Source organism: Mytilus edulis, chromosome 1 (genome assembly GCF_963676685.1).
Source record: "Mytilus edulis chromosome 1, xbMytEdul2.2, whole genome shotgun sequence".
NCBI lineage: Eukaryota > Metazoa > Mollusca > Bivalvia > Mytilida > Mytilidae > Mytilus > Mytilus edulis.
In genome coordinates, this window is record NC_092344.1 from 33,549,906 (window position 1) to 33,557,607 (window position 7,702).

At 34.3% G+C, this 7,702-nt stretch overlaps 1 pseudogene; it reads left to right on the forward strand.

Annotated features, from left to right (window-relative positions):
- The first annotated feature begins 1,169 nt into the window (after positions 1–1,169).
- On the forward strand, positions 1,170–5,759 carry LOC139480970 (uncharacterized; annotated as a pseudogene).
- Positions 5,760–7,702: the final 1,943 nt, after the last annotated feature.

Genomic DNA, 7,702 nt, shown 5'->3' on the forward strand with positions numbered 1-7,702 from the left:
AGGGACAAAAAGGGTACCTTTTAAAAAAACTCTTTCTGAGGCCTCATCATTTTGTCAGAAGCTTGTACATTGTGGATGTAAGAAAGGATGCCGCGGTCATTTTCAATGTGGCAAATCGGGTCTCCCGTGAACTGCGATGTGTGCATGTCGTGGTCGAAAATTGTAGTAATTTTAAATATGTTTTAGTACTATAGTGATATTATTTTCTTTTAACCAATCTATCCAAAACTCTACATCGAAGAAATGGATTGAGGACTCATCTTTGAAATTAACGTCATATTTTTACCGGAAGTGTCAACTTTATATTTAAACATTTACAATATGATAGAATTAGTAGTTTTGGGGATAACTTACAGCCAAAAGTTTAATGACCAGCATAAAAAAAAATCATTTTCTTTTCATTTTAAAACAAGTTGAAAATTTGAATAATAAATTGATATTTCTATGTCCGCCATTTCGGATATTACCGGAAGTAAGGGTTTTTAAGACATATGTCTGATACATTGTATCCATTAGAAGCACCAAAGAAAGATTCCTGCACAATGTAATGATAGTAGCAGTACGTTAAAACACATTTCAATTACGCTCCCTAAAAATAAGCTTATTTAAGTACAATGTCCGCCATGTTGGATTGTAACCGGAAGTAGGGTTTCTGAAAACATCTAATCTATTTCATTTATCCAAAAGTAGTGAAAAACAAAGGTTTGTACCAAATATTATGATAGTAGCATGATAATAACACTTTTTTACACACTAGCCTTCGATATTGGGCTGATTTAAGTATGACGTCCGCCATTTTGGATTTTACCGGAAGTGAGACATTTTTTTTCAAATGCCTTCCTATCTAAAAAAAAAGAGTAATAGTGGAGGAAGGTCTATGCCAAATTTCATGCTTGTAGCAGGATGTGCACAATTTTTCACAAAGCCGCCGTACTAAAACGGCAAAAATTTAAACCGACAAAAATACAACAAAGTAAAAGCATTACACGAAGCCCAGCTACTTAATCTGTCTTCAACTTTTCTGTTTGTTTTAACCATGACTGCAACAAAATAAAATTATGAAACATAATCTCATTTTAATTCTTATTCTAATCACGGAGTTCAAGTTATACAATGTAAAAAATTGTGCCAGATACAGATCCGGAAAATGACACTGATAATAATAATATTTTCTCGCGGTTCGAAGTAAAGCGGGAAAATATTGTATTGACGTTATGGGTAATATGCGTATGGTCCAATCAGAGGGGTTGATTTAGATCCGGTTATGTAGGTATGTTTGATTTGTTTGTCACTTTCTAGCCGTCGTTCGTACGTGCATGACTTAAAATGGACGCCAACATCAGAGATATTATCCAAGCCGAAGTACAAAGTGCCATAATAGGAACTCAAGATAAACTGTTAAACAGCTTTACTTCACTGCTCGACACACGTTTAAATGGTTTCCAGCAAAACATCCAGGATAACCAGAAGGCATTGTCCGACTCACAGTTGGCCAAAATCGACGAGACCATGACAGAGACCTTCAAGTTCCGTAAAAGGGGAAATGAAGAACAGTATAAGCATAACAAGAAGGTTTTCGTGAAGGTTCTCGAAGCTAGCAGCCAGTTAGAATAAGAAAATTTGAACAATGACAACATTCAGACCGCAAAAAGAAAGATTTATGAAGGTATGGAAATGATAAAGTCAAGACAAAAGCTCATAAAGTTAGCAGATTCGTCAGACGCGGGATGGCGAGTTGTCGACGAATATACCACAAATCCTTTGGCAGAGGATTCCGAAGATGAAAAAAGAATATACAAGGCACAGAGTAGAGCCGATTCAAAGATTAAAGAAGGAGAAGGCAAAACGCAAGACCGATACTAGGCCAGCACCTTATAAGACTAAATCACTGGCTCCAGAGAATCCGATTCCAGTCAACACAAACAAGATGTTTCGCCCTGGGAGATGTTTCAATTGTAGTGAAACTGGTCATTGGAGGAGAGAGTGTCCTCATGCTACAGTGCAGCATACAAACAAGATAAGTACTAATATGTTTTTATGTAACGTTAGTAGTAGTTCGAGTACACCTTTGTATACAAAACAAACGTTACGCAACACAACATTCCTTAGCAATACACATACTACGATTAATAATAATCGTGTTCACTCAGGTATATCACCTGTAGGTAGTCTATTAGAAAATGTCAATAACTGGACTAAGATAGGCGCTAACGAACACGTTATTAGATTTATACAGAAGGGGTATGTGATTCCTTTTTTAACAATTCCAGAGAGTGTGGTATTAGAAAATAATAAGTCGGCGTGCAACAATAAGATTTTTGTTGCGTAAGAAATAGAAAAGTTGTTGAAAAAAGGGTGCATAAGCAAAGTTTATGAACAACCTCATGTTATAAACCCTCTAACAGTAGCTAATAATGGGTCAAAACTAAGATTGGTATTAGACGCCAGACATATAAATCCACATTTATTTAAATTTCGTCACAAATACGAAGACGCGGTCACAGCTAGACAAATGTTTAACAAAAAGGATTACATTTTTTCATATGATTTGAAAAGTGCATATCATCATATTAGAATTGCACATTCCGACACTACATACCTTGGTTTCAAATGGGGGGATGCATTGTACGTTTACAATGTGTTACCATTTGGCTTGGCAACAAGTGGTTATATTTTCAGTAAAGTAGTTCGAGAAGTCGTAAAACACTGGAGAAGTAAAGGGTTAAAAATAGTTATGTATTTAGACGATGGATTAGGGGGAGGTTCTTCTTATTCGGAGGCACTAACCGCTAGTGATGCGATTAGGAATGATTTAGACCATTTTGGTTTCGAAATAGCACATGAAAAGTGTAATTGGTCTCCAGTACAAAAACTGGAGTGGTTAGGTTTTAGTTGGTGTTTAGAACAGGGTGTACTGAAAATCACTGAAAAAAGATTGAACAAGTTAAAAAGAGCTTTGAGTGATCTGTTACAGCAATATGGAAAGGGAATGAAATATTTCAAAGTAAGGTCACTTGCTTGTATTGTTGGACAGATCATTTCAACTCAGGCGGTTTCAGGGGATCTTGCACGTTTAAGATCTAGATTTATGTATGATTGCATACTTGCAAGAGAATGCTGAAATTCCAGCGTAGTTTTTAGTCTCGAAGCTGTAAATGAATGCAGGTATTGGTTAGATAATATAGAAAAAATAAACGAGATAGGATCTCAGTTATGTCAGTTGACATACAATGAAGTACAAGACTTTCACGTCTTTTGTGACGCTTCAGAAACAGGTTTCGGGGGTCATTTGACCACAGGTTCAGAGGACGAACCGATAGAGATATACGGAAGTTGGTCTTCCACTGAAAGAGTAAAAAGCTCTACATGGAGAGAACTTGAATCAGTAAAAAGGGTTTTAAGAAATCTTGTGATCAAGTTGCACGGTGCGACTATTAGAGTTTACACAGACAATAAAAATGTACCACACATTATGAAAGTCGGTAGTAAGAAAAAAGAATTACACAGAAGCGTTATGTCTGTTCATAAAATTTGTCAAGATAACAAGATCAAACTAAATTTAGTATGGATACCACGCGAGCATAACGATAAAGCAGACAGTCTTAGTAGGAAATCAGATTGTGATGATTGGGAAATCGATGATTGGATTTTTACGTATCTGAATAAGTTATGGGGTCCATATACTTTTGACCGCTTTGCACAAGATTACAATGCAAAATGCAACAAATTCAATTCGAAATTCTGGTGCACAGGAACATCAGGCATTAATGCTTTTTCTGTGTCATGGGATGGCGAGAATAATTGGTTAGTTCCACCACCTCGTTTGGTCCCACATACAATTAACAAAATGATACAGGATAAAGGTAGTCATACTTTGATTGTTCCTGAGTGGACATCTGCCGCTTATTGGCCAATGTTAGTAGACCAAGAAGGTCGGTTTAAATCTTTCATAAGAGATTACAGGTTTTTTCAAGGTGAGAGTCTCGCAAAACGAGGAAGGGGTCAAAACGGTATATTTGGCTCGCAGTTCTTAAAATTCAGATTAGTTGCTATAAATGTTAAATGAAAAACATAGATATTTATAATTTTTATTTTATTAACAGGCATCAGTTTAGATCGTCATGTAAAAGTCGCAATAGAGGATAGTGGAGTAGAAACAGGAAGCCATTTGTATAGTTTATATCCGAAGATGTGTGAGTTATTATTGAACAGTAAAATTGACAATACAGTAAAGTCTTATTTCTACGCTTTTAGAAGGTGGGAAAATTTTATTACAAAACATGGACAAGATGCTTTACCTGCACAACCGGTACACGTTGCTTTATATTTGACAAATTTATTGAACAATGGATCTACTAGTCATCCCGTTTCCAATGCTTTATACGGTATAAAATGGGCCCATGAAGTGAGTGGGTTACCAGATCCTACTATAAACTCTTTCGTTACTTCCATAGTTGAAGCTTCCAAAAGAACCACAACAAAAACCGCCAACAAAAAAGATCCGGTTTCAGCAGAGATACTAATCGAACTATGTACGCACTTTAAAGATTCAGATGATTTACTCATTATTAGAGATTTGACAATGATATTACTAAGTTTTTCTGGTTTTCTAAGATATGATGAAATAAGTTCGTTAAGATTTAAAGATGTAGTTATACATGACAATTATTTGATTTTGTATATTAACAAAAGTAAAACCGATCAGTATCGTCAAGGAAACGAAATTCTCATTTCGAAAGGTTTATCCATAGCTTGTCCATATGTTATGTTCAGAAGATATTTAGAATTAGCCAATTTCGATTTTGACTCCAATAAATATTTATTCAGACAGATTTGCAGATCAGACAATAATTGTAAACTTATAGATAAAGATAAAAAGCTAAGCTATACGGCGGCTAGGGAGGCTTTATTAGGTAGAATTAGATTAGTTTCACCAAATTGTAATATAGGCCTACATTCATTTAGAGCCGGTGGTGCAACGGCTGCTGCAAATGCAAACGTAAACGAGAGGTGTTTGAAAAAACACGGCCGGTGGAAGTCAGACTCTAGCAAAGATCGTTACATTGTTGACTCCACAGAGAAACGTTTGCAGGTTTCGAAGAAATTGGGTTTATAATATTTGTTTATCTCTTATAATTTATTCTGGCCCCCGTTCTTTGTGTAATTTCTATCAAATACGGCGGGCTGTCGACAAATTGATATTTGTGTTTGTCTTGTTTTATGTATAGGCATATGAAGTATAGATAATACTAATATTTTCTCGCGGTTCGAAGTAAAGCGGGAAAATATTGTATTGACGTTATGGGTAATATGCGTATGGTCCAATCAGAGGGGTTGATTTAGATCCGGTTATGTAGGTATGTTTGATTTGTTTGTCACTTTCTAGCCGTCGTTCGTACGTGCATGACTTAAACTTAAGTCATAATGTATATATATATATATATTTTGAAGTATTTTATTTTTGTTCAAAATTGTTTGTTTGTCATCTCTCTCGTTATATAAGGTAAGGTCTGACTACCTTTTTCCTGAGATAGGCGTGTGCATTGTTGTCGGATACAGGTTTCCATTTTAAAAATTTTGGTTTTTACTGGACGGCCTCGACTATCCGTGAGGGAAATGTTGGGAAAAATTTAAGAGAGAGTGTATAGAAGCATGGAGTTGTGACATGTTTCTTATTTGTTGTTTGAAACAATATTGTATGTGTTATAATAAAATTACATCCGGCGTCCATCAAATACGGCGGGCTGTCGACAAATTGATATTTGTGTTTGTCTTGTTTTATGTATAGGCATATGAAGTATAGATAATACTAATAAAAATACATGGATTGTGAATACTGTTTACATTTAACAATTAAACGACGTGAGTAACACAATCTTTGATTGGATTGATCATTAAGTTTTTTTTAATATACATTATAATAGTATATTTGTTTATAAATATGATCTATTGATCTAATTTTCATGTTTATCTTTTAATAGTTGCGTCGTCATTTAGATAAAAGATGATAGTTTTCAATTCATACAGATTGTATTGTGATATGTCGTTCCTTAAAATCATCAAATATAACAACCCTGTAATACCAAAATGATATTGTTGTATAAAATACGAATTAATGATTAGGTGTTCATTTAACGGCCAAATGTATACTCAAAATATTAGTTGACTTTAGGCATAATGAAACAAAATAAAATGAATTTCAAATCCCAATCGCAAGGCATTAACTATGAAGTTGACAATTAATGTACATTAGATGGGCTATAAGGATATACTACTTTATTGATATAGTAATGCAAGATTAATTCTTATAACGTGTCATATTGGTATGAAACGGCAGTTTAAAGTCATAAGAAACGAGTGACCGGTGAAAAATAATGTTCTTCCAATTCTTGAACCAATGCATACAAACATCATAAACTTAGTCTTCTCTGCACGAATTTATCATTTTTTTTCGCATAAATTTCGTATAATAGTCATTTTGTTTCAATCGGTCTGTGTTGTTGTGAAAATATGGCAGGTAATTAAAGTTCGTGTTTTGAAGCCGAGGTTTAACGATTGTCACCTGTTTGTCAACAATCAACAAAAAGTCAACAAAAAGCTTGGAAATTGAGCACGTGTTTAACATGTAAATTCAGATAATGGTTTATTTTAAGGACATCCATGCGTATTGCGATCACCGGATTTTTAAGGGATGGGTCACACTGAGGTCACTTTGCATACGGAAAATATGTCGGGGGAATTGCTTCTTGGAAGGAATCAATTAAAATAAAGTAAACTTCTTCTAAATATGAATATATTAAAGAATTTTCTTCAGAAAAAAGTATATGTACATAAGTTTTATAATGAAAAATATCCATTGAGTTATAAAAAAACATATATGCATTAATTTTTTTTATTTGAGGTTTCTTAATGAAATCTTTGATTGCTATTTTGTTAGAATGTACTCACGCGGAAGCAAATTTTACATTTAAACGCGTTCAGTTTTTGTGCATTTCTTTTTGTAGGCATTGATAAATACCATGAAAATGCGTGCTTCGCAAAAGTGCCGAACGCGCGGTAAGTTGGAATGTAACATCAAATATTACCCTATAAGGCAGCCAATTTGTTCGGCAATCTAACTTTGTCAATTCTGATGAATCGTAACAGTTTTAAAAAAAGTAATCAGTAGTACTACCGAAATTCTACATAAGATGAACAAGACAAATACAACATAACCACCTGACTAGGTTCAATCATTATACACAGTTATGTGTATCATGTTGAAGTTGAGGGATTACTGTTTTGGTAAGATTGCTGTGGTCTCCCCATAAGAATAAGTAAATATTAATAGGGTTTTTATTTTAGAGTATTCATGATGTAGTAAAGAGAGAGAGAGAACAATAGCGCGATACCAAGATGCAATCGAAAATCAAAAAAAATAAAAATCTTATCAAACAGACATCACAATTGGTCTGAAATTAAAACGACGAAAACACAAACTAAATAACAAAAAATAACCAAAAAAAAAACAGAAATTCATCAACACGAACCCCAGTTATAAGTACATTTATTTAAAAGAAAAAGTGTTCAGGAACGAGAAAGAGACGATACAAAACGTCTAATAAAACAGACAACCAAACGGCAAAAAATTAAACCGACAAAAATACAACAAACACATATTAAGCATTACACGAAGCCAAGCTACTTAAGCTGTCTTCAACTT